Genomic DNA, 13,085 nt, shown 5'->3' on the forward strand with positions numbered 1-13,085 from the left:
CCACACAAACCCCAACCCCCCACACAAACCCCCCCACACAAACCCCAAACCCCCCCACACAAACCCCAAACCGCCCCACACAAACCCCAAACCCCCCCACACCAAACCCCAACCACCCCCACACAAACCCCAAACCCCCCCACACAACCCCAAACCCCCCCACACAACCCCCCATACAACCCCAAACCCCCCCACCAACCCTCAAACCCCCCCACACAAACCCCAAACCCCCCCACACAAACCCCAAACCCCCCCACACAACCACAAACCCCCCCACACAAACCCCCCATACAAACCCCAAACCCCCCCACACCACACCCACCCCCCCCCACACAAACCCCAAACCCCCCCCCACACAACCCCAACCCCCCCACACAAACCCCAACACCTCCACACAAACCCCCCACACAAACCCCAAACCCCCCCACACAAACCCCAAACCCCCCCACACAAACCCCAACCCCCCCCCCACACAAACCCCCCCCACAAACCCCGACCCCCCCCACACAAACCCCAAACCCCCCCACAAACCCCAACCCCCCCACAAACCCCAAAACCCCCCACACAAACCCCAAACACCTCCACACAAACCCCCCACACAAACCCCAAACCTCCCACACAAACCCCAACACCCCCCCACCCAAACCCCCACCCCCCCCCCACCCAACCCCCCCACACAAACCACAAACCCCAAACCCCCCACACAAACCCCCCCCATACAAACCCCAACCCCCCCCCACACAACCCCAAACCCCCCCCACACAAACCCCAACCCCCCCCACACAAACCCCCCCCACACAACCCCAAACCCCCCCACACAACCCCCAACCCCCCCCCACCAAACCCCAAACCCCCCCACAAACCCCAACCCCCCCCCCACAAACCCCAAACCCCCCCCACAAACCCCACCCCCCCCACACAAACCCCAACCCCCCCCCACAAACCCCAAACCCCCCCCACAAACCCCAAACCCCCCCACACACAACCCCAACACCCCCCACACAAACCCCCAAACCCCCCCACACAAACCCCAAAACCCCCCCACACAAACCCCAAACCCCCCCACACAAACCCCAAACCCCCCCCACACAAACCCCAACCCCCCCACACAAACCCCCCACACAAACCCCAAACCCCCCACACAAACCCCAAACCCCCCCACACAAACCCCAACCCCCCCCACACAAACCCCAACCCCCCCCACACAAACCCCAAACCCCCCCACACAAACCCCAAACCCACCACACAAACCCCCCCCATACAAACCCCAAACCACCCCACACAAACCCCAAACCCCCCCACACAAACCCCAAACCCCCCCACACAAACCCCAAACCCCCCCACACAAACCCCACCCCCCCCCACACAAACCCCAAACACCTCCACACAAACCCCCCACACAAACCCCAAACCCCCCACACAAACCCCAAACCCCCCCACACAAACCCCAACCCCCCCCACACAAACCCCCCCCACAAACCCCGACCCCCCCCACACAAACCCCAAACCCCCCCACAAACCCCAACCCCACCACAAACCCCAAAACCCCCACACAAACCCCAAACACCTCCACACAAACCCCCCACACAAACCCCAAACCCCCCACACAAACCTCAACCCCCCCCACCCAAACCCCCCCACACAAACCACAAACCCCAAACCCCCCACACAAACCCCCCCATACAAACCCCAAACCCCCCCACACAAACCCCAAACCCCCCACACAAACCCCAAACACCTCCACACAAACCCCCACACAAACCCCAACCCCCCACCCAAACCCCCCACACAAACCCCAACCCCCCCCACCCAAACCCCCCCCACAAACCCCGACCCCCCCACACAAACCCCAAACCCCCCCACAAACCCCAACCCCCCCACAAACCCCAAACCCCCCACACAAACCCCAACCCCCCCACACAAACCCCAAACCCCCCCACACAAACCCCAAACCCCCCCACACAAACCCCAAACCCCCCCCCACACAAAACCCCAACCCCCCCACAAACCCCAACCCCACCACAAACCCCAACCCCCCCCACACAAACCCCAAACCCCCCCCCACACAAACCAAACCCCCCCCCACACAAACCCCCCACACAAACCCCAAACCCCCCTGATGTGCCTCAATGAATCCGAGACTCAACGTTAACGGAGCAAAGCAAGGCTTTTATTAACTCAGAAAGTAATACACATTGGAGAAGTGTCTCTCATCCAGAGATCTGCTGTACTGGATGTGAGACACGCTGGGCCTGCTTAAGTAGGGGCCAGGTATGGGCAGAGCCCTACACACAATACAGTACAGGTAAGGAAATGAAACTGAAACTAAACTAAACACAGAGAATACAGTGCCTGATGAATTGCATATTTCATCACATTCGCCCCTTCTACAGATTTAGTCTGTTCGGGGGTTTTGGTAGTCCTCTGTGACCGACGTAGCTGTTGTGGTGCCGCGGGTGTCAGCTGGGTGTCCCCGGTGGCCTCCTGGGTCTCTGCCGGGGGCGCCGCCAGGGTTGTTGAAGGGGTAGTTGGTGGGGGCACCGTTGGTCGGTGTTCTTCCGGGGGTGATGAAAGAGTAGTGGGTGGGTAAGAGTTGCTGTGATCGTTGTCGCCGTTGTTGTCGTGGTTGTTGTTGTTACCGGCTGGGGCGACGTCTTTTATGAACACGGTGTCCTCCCTTCCGTCGGCGTGCCGGACATACGCGTATTGGGGGTTGGCGTGGAGTAGGTGCACTGACTCCACGAGAGGGTCCGTCTTGTGGCCCCTCACATGCCTTCATACAAATACCGGACCTGGGGTGGAGAGCCATGACGGCATGGATACGCCTGAGGTGGATTTCCGGGGAAAGACAAACATTCGTTCATGAGGCGTGGCATTAGTGGCAGTACACAATAGCGACCGTATCGAATGGAGCAAATCTGGGAGGACTTCCTGCCAGCGGGAGATAGGGAGGCCCTTGGTCCTTAGAGCTAGAGTGACTGCTTTCCATACTGTCCCGTTCTCTCGCTCCACTTGACCGTTACCCCGGGGGTTGTAGCTGGTGGTACGGCTCGTGGCGGTCCCCCTGGACAGCATGTACTGCCGTAGCTCTTCACTCATGAAGGAAGCCCCCCTATCCGTATGGATGTAACTCGGCATACCGAACAGGCAGAACAGGCTGTTGAGGCATTTAATGACCGTGGCGCTGGTCATGTCTGGGCAGGGGAAGGTGAATGGGAAACGGGAGTATTCGTCCACAATGTTCAGGAAGTAAACATTGCGGTCGACTGACGGGAGGGGGCCCTTGAAATCTAAGCTGTGCCGCTCAAAGGGCCGTGTAGCTTTGATTAAGTGGGCTCTATCTGGGCGGTAGAACCGAGGCTTGCACTCAGCGCAAGTGCGGCAGTTCCTGGTCAGAGACCGAACTTCCTCAATCGAGTAGGGTAAGTTGCGGGACTTTATGAAGTGGAACAGCCGTGTGACCCCGGGGTGGCAGAGGTCGTTGTGGAGGGTCTGTAGCCGATCCCCGGTGGCGCTGGCACACATCCCTTGTGAGAGGGCGTCGGGGGATTCGTTAAGGGCCCCTGGCCGGTAAATGATGTCATAATCGAAGGTGGAGAGCTCGATCCGCCACCTAAGAATCTTATCATTTTTAATCTTCCCCCTCTGTTTATTATTGAACATAAATGCTACCGACCGCTGGTCGGTAAGTAGGGTGAAGCGTTTGCCGGCTAGGTAGTGCCGCCAGTGGCGCACTGCCTCCACGATGGCTTGGGCCTCCTTTTCCACGGAGGAGTGTCTGATATCGGGCCCTTGGAGGGTCCTCGAGAAGAAAGCTACGGGCCGCCCCGCCTGGTTGAGGGTGGCCGCCAAGGCAAAGTCAGACGCATCACTTTCCACTTGAAAGGGAGTGTTCTCGTCCACTGCCTGTAGCGTGGCCCGCTCAATATCCCGCTTAATGCTTTTGAAGGCGGCGTGGGCCTCAGCAGAGAGCGGAAAAGAGGATGCTTTCAAGAGGGGGCGGGCTTTGTCGGAGTAGTTGGGGACCCATTGGGCATAATAAGAAAATAACCCCAGGCACCTTTTCAGGGCTTTGGGAGTGTTGGGCAGGGGCAGCTCCCGTAGGGGGCGCAATCGGTCGGGGTCTGGTCCGATTTCCCCATTCTCCACCACGCTGCCTAGTATGCAGAGGCACGTGGTGTTGAAAACGCACTTGTCCTCGTTGTAAGTGAGGTTGAGTTTTTGTGCGGTTTTCAGGAACCTCTCGAGGTTCGAGTCGTGATCCTGCTGGTTGTGACAGCAGATGGTGACGTTGTCGAGGTAGGGGAAGGTTGCCTGCAAGTGGTGGTCATCGACCATGCGGTCCATCTCCCTCTGGAAGACCGAGACCCCATTCGTCACCCCAAAGGGGACTCTGAGGAATTGGTAGAGGCGTCCGTTCGCCTCGAAGGCGGTGTACGGGCGGTCCTCTGGTCTGATAGGGAGCTGGTGGTACGCTGACTTGAGGTCGATGGTGGAGAACACCCGGTATTGGGCGATTTGGTTCACCATCTCGGATATGCGGGGTAGCGGGTAGGCGTCTAGCTGGGTGTATAGATTAACCATCTGGCTATAATCTATCACCATCCGCTTCTTCTCGCTACCCCTCACCACCACCACTTGGGCGCGCCACGGGCTGTTGCTGCGTTCGATAATGCGCTCCTTCAGGAGCCTGTCTACCTCGGTCGCGATAAACCGCCTGTCCTCCCAGCTGTACCTCCTGCTTTTGGTCGCTATTGGCCGGCAGTTGGGAGTAAGGTTCGCGAATAGCGAAGGCGGCTTTACCTTCAGGGTAGCCAGACCGCACACTGTGAGGGGCGGCTGGGACCCACCGTACTTGAGCGTGATGCTTTGGTGGTTGCACTGGAAATCCAGGCCCAAGATCACGCTCGCACATAGATTCTTCATGATTAGTAATTTAAAATTATCGTATACAGTTCCGTTAACGGACAATTGTACCGTGCAGTAACCCATAACGGTCGATGCCTGGGTTTTATCAGCCATAGAGATGGTGCCCCGAGCAGGGACCACCGTTAGAGAGAGTTGTTGTGCCAGTTCCGGGTGGATAAAACTCTCCGTGCTTCCACTGTCAAATAAACATTTAACCCCGCACCCGTTTACCTCGATGTCCACCATTGATTTGGATAGCGGGTGCGGTCTGGTCTGGTCCACTGTGACCAATGCCACTGTAGGGCCCTGATCGAGACAAGATGGCATCCACGCTGTCTGCTCACAAGATGGCGGACCCCACGAGGTCGGGCAAGATGGCGTCCAAGATGGCCGCTCCCACGGTGCACACACGGCGGCAGCGGGTTTTCCAGCGGGGTTCCCTCTGCACACCTTCCCGAAGTGCCCCTTCTTACCGCACTTAAAGCAGGTGGTGCCTTTTGCCGGGCACAGGTTTCTGATGTGCTTCAGCTGCCCGCAGAAGTAGCAGTTGGGGCCCCGACGCGTCGCGGCTGTCGTAGGGCTTCTGGGGGGAGAGCGGGGCCCCGACGCTGTTGGGCTGCCGGGCGGGGAAGATGCCTTCCAAGGTGGCGGCGCCCTTGGTGCACACGTGGCGGCGTGGACGGCGCGGGCTGAAGAGTAGGCGTCCGAGTTTCTCTGGGCCACATCCAGGGATCGCGCTGTGTCCACAGCCTGTTTCAGGTCCAATCCCGTTTTTTCCAGTAGTCTCTGCCGGATGTAAGTGGAGCTGAGGCCTGTGATAAAGGCATCACGAACAAGCTCATCAGTGTACACTGCGGCTTTTACATCTTGGCACTTGCAGTCTTTGCCAAGCGTTTTCAGGGTGACTAGGAACTCATCCAGCGATTCCCCAGGTCGCTGTGCGCGAGTAGCGAGCAGATGCCTAGCGTACACCTCGTTCGTAGGCTGCTGGTAATGCGCCTTTAGGATGTCGCAGGTGGCCGGGTACGTGTCGGCGTCTTGGATGAGGGGGTAAACCCGGTGGCTTACCCAATTCCGCAGGATTCCGAGTTTCATACTTTCAGCGTCCGTAGCGCCTGTGATGGCTGCGGAATTGTCCAGGAAGAATTCCATACACTTAAACCAGTGCCCGAATCGTGCCGATGCATCCGAAGCATGCGGGTCCAAATCCAAATGTTCGGGTTTCAAGAGTTGGTCCATTGCGTTGAAAATTGAGTTAATAAAATTGATGTGCCTCAATGAATCCGAGACTCAATGCTAACGGAGCAAAGCAAGGCTTTTATTAACTCAGAAAGTAATACACATTGGAGAAGTGTCTCTCATCCAGAGATCTGCTGTACTGGATGTGAGACACGCTGGGCCTGCTTAAGTAGGGGCCAGGTATGGGCGGAGCCCTACACATAATACAATACAGGTAAGGAAATGAAACTGAAACTAAACTAAACACAGAGAATACAGTGCCTGATGAATGGCATATTTCATCACAAACCCCAACCCCCCCCACACAAACCCCAAACCCCCCACAAACCCCAACCCCCCCCACACAAACCCCCCCCACAAACCCCAACCCCCCCACAAACCCCAAACCCCCCTCCCACAAACCCCAGTGCATCTTGTAGATGGTACACACTGCAGCCATGGTGCGCTGGTGGTGGAGGGAGTAAATGTTTAAGGTGGTGGATGGGGCACTAATCAAGTGGGCTGCTTTGTCCTGGATGGTGTTGAGCTTCTTGAGTGTTGTTGGAGCTGCACTCATCCAGGCAAGTGGAGAGTATTCCATCACACTCCTGAGTTGTGCCTTGTAGATGGTGGAAAGGCTTTGGGGAGTCAGGGGGTGAGACACTCGCTGCAGAATTCCCAGCCTCTGGCCTGCTCTTGTAGCCACAGTATTTATGTGGCTGGCCCAATTAAGTTTCTGGTCAATGGTGACCCCCAGGATGTTGATGGTGGGGGATTCGGCAATGGTAATGCCGTTGAATGTCAACGGGCGGTGGTTATACTTTTTCTTGTTGGAGATAGTCATTGCCTGGCACTTGTGTGGCGTGAATGTTACCAGCCACTTATCAGCCCAAGTCTGAATTTCGTCCAGTTCTTGCTGCATGCGGGAATGTGCCACTTCATTTTCTGAGGAGTTGTGAATAGCACTGAACACTGTGCAATCATTAGCAAACATCACCTTATGATGGAGGGAAAGTCATTGATGAAGCAGCAGAAGATGGTTGGGCCTAGTACACTGCCCTGAGGAACTCCTGCAGTGATATCCTGGGGCTGAGATGATTGATCTCCAACAACCACAACCATCTTCCTTTGTGCTAGGTATGACTCCAGCCAGTGAAGAGTTTCCCCCCTGATTCTGATTGACCTCACCTCTGGAATTCAGCTCTTTTGTCCATATTTGGACCAAGGCTGTAATGAGGTCTGGAGCTGAGTGGTCCTGGCAGAACCCACGCTGTGCTTCGTAGAAAAGCAGGAGATTGTTAGATGATATAAAATATCATCTCCGTCAGTAGAACGTGAAAAAGTAGAAAGATGTGCAAATATTGCGGACTCACCCAAGGGGAAAGGCAAGAAAATGCGCACAATTGGGAAATGAACCTAAACCCTGTAGATACAGCCCGTCCTTTCTACACACACATTCTGTCTGACCTGCTGTGTACTTCCAGCAGTGACTGTGTTTCTTTCCGACTCACAGCATTGACAGCATTTCTTGCTCTTTTTCTGCGCTGTGCATGGAATGGGTGTTGATCACAGCTCCTAACCGAGGCCTTCCTGGTTCGATTAGTGTGTCAAACCAGTGTGGAGGTTAAGGATGGACAACAACAGCAACAAACCTCCAAATCCCTCCCCACAAAACGAGCAGTGCAGCAGACGAGATAAGCTGGTTCAAAAGCAAACTGCTGCAGATGCTGGAAATCTGAAATAAAAACGGAAAACGCTGGAAATACTCAGCAGGCCAGGCAGCATCTGTGGAGAGAGAAATAGAGTGAACGTTTCAGGTCAATGACCTTTCATTATGTATGCTGGTTCCTGTTGACTATCTTAAGGTTTGTGGGGACAAGACACAATGTGCTTCAGCTTTGAAATTTACACAAGAGAACTTGAGGTATATACAAGGCCAGACTCATTCCCATGGAAATGTGGACAGTTACAGAGACACTGAACTGTCACTGTATCACTCAGCTACTTTTAACACAACGGCAACAAAGTCACAATCGAGTTTACATGACACAATGACTGGAGTATAAACAGTTCCTGAATCTGAACTAAATGGCTGGGATCAATTCATAGAATCCCATCTCATCACATTTTCAAAACTCAGGACCTAGCATTTATGACTAGCACGTTAGGCTGACTAATTAATCTCTTTACCCACCCCCTCCCAAAATTACAGGCAAGTGGCCCCACTTGAAGTAAACGCAACTACTTATTTTCAAACCTTCTTTCAATTTTATTTTATGGACGCTAATAATTTAATGATTTGTGATGGGCAACGACTAATTAAAAGTTGTAAAATGTGTGCAACTGAATAATAGGCGGAGAAGGTTATGTCAGATCCACCATCCTCGCCGCCACCTTATTCTGCACCAACCATCAAACCAGGAGTTGGAGTGTTGTGACACTTCCTCATGTTGCCATAGACTTGGTTTCCTGCCACCACATTTATTGTGCCAGCCATTTGTTTTTTCCAGGCACTGTTATCCAAACAACTTTTGCAAAGGCTGGAATATACCTTAGAAGTATTAGAAGCCTTTTATCCTTGTATATGTCTATTTACATCCCCCTACATTTACCCATCACCCATTATAGCGCCCCTCTGACACAAGCCCAATATGGGCCAAGAGCATGACCACACTATGTAAATGGAGGTGACCTCACGAGAACAGGCGGGGTCAACACAGTAAAGGTCAGGCAGGAGGCCTGATTAGAAACTCACCTCAATAGTTCTGAGATTGCATTTTATATCATCTTTCACATCCTCAGATTCCAAAGCACTTTACAGTCAATTAATTACTATTTCTCATCTACATGCTGCCCCTTGGCGACATCATCCGAAATCACAGCATCAGTTTCCACATGTACGCTGACGACACCCAGCTCTATCTCACCACCACTACTCTCGACCCCTCCACGGTCTTTAGATTGTCAGACTGCTTGTCCGACATCCAGTTCTGCATGAGCAAACATTTTCTCCAATTAAATATTGGAAAGACCGAAGCCATTGTTTTCGGTCCCCGCCACAAACTCCGTTCCCTCGTCACTGACTCCATCCCTCTCCCTAACCTCTGTCTGAGGCTGAACCACACTGTTCGCAACCTTGGTGTCATATTTGACCCTGAAATGAGCTTCCGACCACATATTCGCAGCATAACAAAGACCGCCTACTTCCATCTCCGTAACAACGCCCGTCTCCTCCCTTGTCTCAGCTCATCCATTGCTGAAACCCTCATCCATGCCTTTGTTACCTCTAGGCTTGACTATTCTAACACACTCCTGGCTCTCCTCCCTCATTCCACCCTACGTAAACTTGAGGTGATCCAAAACTCGGCTGCCCGTGTCCTAACTCGCATCAAGTCCCATTCGCCCATCACCCCTGTGCTCGCTGACCTACATTGGCTCCCAGTTAAGCAATGCCTCGATTTCAAAATTCTCATCCTTGTTTACAAATCCCTCCATGGCCTCGCCCCTCCCTATCTCTGTAACCTCCTTCAGCCCCACAACCCCCCGAGATATCTGCGCTCCTCTAATTCTGCCCTGTTGAGCATCCCTGATTATAATCGTTCAACTATTGGTGGCTGTGCCTTCTGTTGCCTCGGCCCTAAGCTCTGGAATTCCCTCCCTAAACTTGTCCTCCTTGCTACCTCTCTTTCCTCCTTTAAGACTCTCCTTAAAACTTACCTCTTTGACCAAGCTTTTGGTCACCTGCCCTAATTTATCCTTATGTGGCTTGGTGTCAAATTTTTTTGTCTTAAAATACTCCTGTGCAGCACCTTGGGACGTTTTACTACGTTAAAGGTGCTATATAAATACAAGTTGTAGTTGTTGTTGTAGTCAGTGTTGTAATTTAGGAAACGTAGCAGCCAATTTGCGCATAGCAAGGTCCCATAAACAGCAATGGATTAATGACCAGATAATCTGTTGTGATGTTGTTTGAGGGATAAATGTTGACCAGGACACCAGGAGATCTACCCTGCTCTTCTCTGAATAGTTCCATGGGATCTTTTATGTCGACCTCAGGGAGCAGATGGGCCTTGATTTAACACCTCATCTCAAAGGATTTCAACAATGCAGCACTAGATTAGTGTCAGCCTAGATTATGGGTTCAAGTCTCGAGTTGGTCTGAAAGCCACATCCTTTTGACTCTGAGACAAGAGCACTACCATTGAGCCAAGGCTGACATCTTAGATCCAAGGTGAGGTTAGGAGGCTAACATTGCGATAGCTCCGAGAGGGGAAGGGGAGAAATTCTTTCCAAATTAATAGGTCCATTATTCCTGTTTGATCTTCGGGCTTGTTGTGTATGTACCTTTAAGAGATAACTGCTTTTATACTGTAGTACCGGCAGTGACCACACCTGTATACAAAGCCATAGCAGGCTTCTGTACTTTCAGTTCCAGCATACCCTCTGTTCAGTAAACACCTGTTATTATTGTTCACCTGCAGTCCGTGTGTTATTGATACGCGGACACTACACTGGCGACGAGCAGGTTCGAACTCACCTGCAGTACTGCATCAACTCACGGGGATCCATCCCTGAAAAGAAGCTTCTTGGAGGCCGAAGTCAGAGCAACGGGCGTCGACCGCGGGCAACCGCCCAGTGATCCATCGGAGTTCAGAGAATCGCAGGAGAGGCTGTGGAGAGCTGGGCTTGGCTCCCCAGTCAAGGTGTTCCAGCAAATCGTGCTGGTAGCAGGTAGAGCGCTGACCCTTCCAGACTGCGGCGGGCTCGAGCTCGATCGAGCGGCTCTGCAAAGGGGCTGTGAAGCGTCGTCGGGAGGAAAAGAGAGAGAGAGAGGGTGGAGCACACAGGGCGCGGTCGGTGCTCAAGAACCGGGCAGCGTAGAGAAAATGAAACGAGGGGAAGGAAAAGAGAGATGCGCCGAAGCCGCAGGGCGCCACCATTACCCTTTAGAACGCTAGGAGCAGCGTTGGCAGCAAGGGGAAGAAGGAAAAGCGCGGGAGGCGCCATTTTATTCCATTGGGGAAGAAGGAAAAGCGCGGGAGGCACCATTTTAATCCATTGGGGAAGAAGGAAAAGCGTGGGAGGCGCCATTTTAAATCAGCCAAGATGCCGAAGAGTGGCAGTATCACTGCTTTCGACAACGAAATAGAAGACTGGACCATGTATGTGGAAAGAATTGAAGTGTACTGCAAGGCAAATGAGGTGGCCGATGGAAAGAAGGCGTCGGTATTATTAAATTTGATGGGCGCGAGAACGTACGGCCTATTGCGGAAGTTAATTACCCCCGCTAAACCAATGGAGAAAAGTTTTGAAGAGATTGTCAATATCTTACAGGAACATCTAAACCCTACACTGCTGCTGATAGCAGAAAGATTCAAGTTCCATAAAAGAAACCAGCATAGAGATGAGAGCAATGCTGACTATCTTACGGAACTACGCAAGTTATCGAAGCACTGCCAGTTCGGAGCAGGACTGGCAGATACCTTAAGGGATAAGTTTGTCTGCGGGCTCCAGAGTGAAGGAACCCAGAAACGACTACTTTCGGAAAAGGACCTGATGCTAGATCAGGCTTTCAGCGTGGCAGTATCCTACGAAGCAGCAGCACGGGGAGCTGCGGAAATACAACAGAAACCATAAGAATATAGCGCTAACAAAATGGCATATGGAGCAGAAAAGTGCTATCGCTGCGGCAGAACAATCCATGATCAGAAGGACTGCTGGTTTAAGGACAATGTATGCAGGCAATGTGGGAAAGTGGGACACATAGCAAGAGTCTGCAGGTCGGGAAAGAAAACCAACGCTAAAAGAACTACTAAGGAAAAGTACAAGAAAGTAAAAAAAATGACAGACAGTAGTTCAGAAGATCAGGAGAGTGATAATGACTCCGGGAGCAGGAGACTAAGTTGTCTAAAGTTACACAGAACCATTTGGGTCACCCTCATGATAGCAGGGTCCCAAGTAAAGATGGAATTGGACACAGGATTAGCCCTAACTGTCATGAATCGACGAGACTATGAGCGGCTATTCTCACACATACCCTTGAAGGACACGTCCATTGTATTGAAGACATACACGGGGCAAAAAGTCTACCCCAGAGGAAAAATAAGGGTGCCCGTTAAATACAACGGCAAGGGAACACAGAAACTGTATCTATATATCCTACAAGATGGAGGACCACCATTATTGGGATGTGAATGGATCCGAAAAATACAATTGGATTGGCATTCCATTCAGGCGCTAACTGTGGCTGACAAAAATGATGACGACGTCACACCTAGACGACTGTCAAAAATTCTAACTGACGCGAAAGAGGTGTTCCAACAAGGACTTGGGACTCTAAAAGGAGTAACGGCAACGATAAAAATCGAAGATAACGCAAACCCAAAATTTTTTAAGGCCAGGCCGGATCATACGCGATCCGCCCAGCCATTGAAGCAGAGCTGGAGAGTCTGGAGCGTTCGGGTGTGCTGTCCAAGGTGGATTGGAGCGAGTGGGCCACGCCCATCGTTCCTGTAATGAAGAAATCATTGAGCAGCACGCCTGGGGAGCCGAAGAAGGTTCGCATCTGTGGGGACTTTAAGGTAACTGTGAACCCAATCCTGCACACAGTACAATATCCACTTCCACGGAGAGAAGATATTTTCGCCTCACTATCTGGAGGGAAACGCTTTACGAAGATTGATCTGGCCCAAGCGTATCTACAAATGGAGGTGGAAGAAGCATCTAGGAAATATCTCACGATAAACACTCTCAAAGGTCTTTACCAGTACAACCGACTGGTATTCGGGGTAGCATCAGCCCTGGCTATTTGGCAGAGGGTGATGGAACAAGTCCTGCAAGGGATCCCGGGCACCCAGTGTTATTTGGACGACATCCTGGTTACGGGTGAAAATGACAGTGAACACCATGCCAACCTGGAGCAGGTGCTCACTAGATTACAAGAATATGGGCTACGAGCC

This window comes from Somniosus microcephalus, chromosome 15, assembly GCF_052327205.1.
Source record: "Somniosus microcephalus isolate GS21.2 chromosome 15, FLI_Smic_1.0, whole genome shotgun sequence".
In the NCBI taxonomy this organism is placed as follows: domain Eukaryota; kingdom Metazoa; phylum Chordata; class Chondrichthyes; order Squaliformes; family Somniosidae; genus Somniosus; species Somniosus microcephalus.